The sequence below is a fragment of the Portunus trituberculatus genome, chromosome 13 (genome assembly GCF_017591435.1).
Source record: "Portunus trituberculatus isolate SZX2019 chromosome 13, ASM1759143v1, whole genome shotgun sequence".
NCBI lineage: Eukaryota > Metazoa > Arthropoda > Malacostraca > Decapoda > Portunidae > Portunus > Portunus trituberculatus.
The window spans coordinates 10,964,959-10,967,458 of NC_059267.1; the positions used below are offsets into that span (position 1 = coordinate 10,964,959).

Consider the following 2,500-nt stretch of genomic DNA (forward strand, 5'->3'; position numbering starts at 1 on the left):
CACAAGAATCTGTAGGGTTTTTTTTTTATAATGTTTAGATATTGCTGATTTTTCCCTCCTTTCGTGTGTATTAAGAGGTTACAAGAGTCTATAGTTTTTGTAAATGTTTGGATTATGCAGATTTTTCTTTTTTCATGTATATTTCGAAGTTACAAGAGTCTCTAGATTTTTTTTTCTATAATGTTTAGATATTGCTGATTTTTTCCCTTTTTTTCGTGTATATTTCGAAGTCTATAGTTTTTTTAAATGTTTGGATAATGCAGATTTTTCTTTTTTTTCGTGTATATTTCGAAGTTACAAGAGTCTCTAGGTTTTTTTTATAATGTTGCTGATTTTTCCCTTTTTTCGTGCATATTTCGAAGTCTATAAGATTTTTTTTATATAATGTTTTAGATATTGCAGATTTTTTTCCCCTCTTTTTGTGTGTATTAAGAGGTTACAAGAGTCTATAGTTTTTAAGAATGTTTAGATATTGCTGACTTTTTCCTTTTTTTCTGCATATCTTAAAGCTACAAGTGCCTATTGTTTTTTTCATGTATAGCTAATACAAATTTTTTCCTCTTTTTGTATGTATTTTGAGGTTACAACAATCTATATTCTGAAATGTTTAGATGAAGCTGATTTTTCTTCATTTCTTGTATATTTTGAAGTTACAAGAGTCTATAGTGTTCTGAAATGTTTAGATGAAGCAACAATTTTTTTTTTTTCATTTCTTGTACGTTTTGAGGTTAAAAGAATTTATAATTTTGTGAAATGTTTAGATGAAGCTGCAGATTTTTCTTTATTTCTTGTATATTTTGAGGTTACAAGAGTCTATAGTTGTTTTTACGAGTAGATATTGCTAATTTTTCCTCTTTTCCTGCATTTTGAGGTTACAACAATCTATATTCTGAAATGTTTAGATGAAGCAGCTGATTTTTCTTCATTTCTTGTATATTTTGAGGTTACAAGAGCCTATAGTGTTCTGAAATGTTTAAATGAAGCTGATTTTTTTTTTTTTTTCGAGTGTATGATGAAGTCGTATCTATTCATTCATGTATTTACCAGTAGGGGATTTCCAAGTATTGTTTTTTTCAAGTCACAAGTGTCTATTCATCCCTGACATGGTTAGATACAACAACATCTTAGTATGCACTGTAATTAATCAGACTGTATTCAAGTATTATTTTGATGTCACTGTATTCCTGCTTAAAAAATAAATAAATAAAAGATCAAGGAAAAGATGAAGAAGGAAAAGAAAGCAAAGTGTCTGGCTAGGAAAGTGAGGGGAAGTGACTGGCGAACATCTGACTGGCTAGTAGAGTGAGGGGAAAGTGTCTGACTGGCTAGGAAAGTGAGGGGAAGTGACTGGCGAACATCTGACTGGCTAGTAGAGTGAGGGGAAAGTGTCTGACTGGCTAGCAAAGTGAGGGGAAGTGACTGGCGAACGTCCGATTGGCTAGTAGAGTGAGGGGAAAGTGTCTGACTGGCTAGCAAAGTGAGGGGAAGTGACTGGCGAACATCTGACTGGCTAGTAGAGTGAGGGGAAAGTGTCTGACTGGCTAGGAAAGTGAGGGGAAGTGACTGGCGAACATCTGACTGGCTAGTAGAGTGAGGGGAAAGTGTCTGACTGGATAGTAAAGTGAGGGGAAAGTGAATGATTGGCTATCAAGGTGGGGGGAGGTGAGGGGAAAGTGTCTGACTGGCTAGAAAAGGTAGGGGAAAGTGAATGACTGGCTAGCAAAGTGAGGGAAAGTGAGGGGAAATTGTCTGACTGGCTAGAAAAGAGATGAGAAAGTGAATGACAGACTATTAAGGTGCGAAGAAGTGAGGGGAAACTGTCTGACTGGCTAATGAAGTGAGGGGAAAGTGAATGACTGGCTGATGAACTGAAGGGAAAGTGAATGACTGGCTAGAAAAGAGGGGGGATCGGAAAGGGAATGACTGTCTAATTAAGTGCGAGGAGGTGAGGGGAAACTGTCTGACTGGCTAATGAAGTAAGAGGAAAGCGTCTAGTTAGGTTAGGTTACGTTAAGACAGGTTAAGATTGAGTTAGAATAGATTAAGTAAGGCTGTGTGCTAATATTGATCTTGTTTTCCTTTACTTACATGGAAGGAAACACGAGTGGCAACACTTACACGTACACACACACACACACACACACACACACGTACGCACACTGTTCTCTGGTGTACACGGCGCTTTATTCATTGTAGGAGAGAAAACGCACACATGAACGTAAATGGAGACGTGTCACTCTCACTGTTTTTGGTGTAAGCGTTTTTCTGTTGTTCATCTTCGTAGATTACGTTAGATTAGGTTAAGATTAGGTTAGGTTAGGATAGGTTAGGTTAAGGTTAGGTTAAGGTTAGGTTAGGTTAGGTACTTTACAATTCTCCAGTTCTTAGAGGGGAAAAATCATCAGTTATAATTAATTTCCTCTTCACTGTGTCAGAGGTCAAAGTTATTCACTCATTGACAATATTCAGTTCAAGTTATTCCTTATTTCATCCACCCATG

At 36.5% G+C, this 2,500-nt stretch overlaps 1 protein-coding gene across 1 annotated transcript in view; it reads right to left on the reverse strand.

Moving 5' to 3' along the window:
• Positions 1 to 2,500, reverse strand: part of LOC123503203 — a 57,579-nt gene that overhangs the window by 54,617 nt on the left and 462 nt on the right.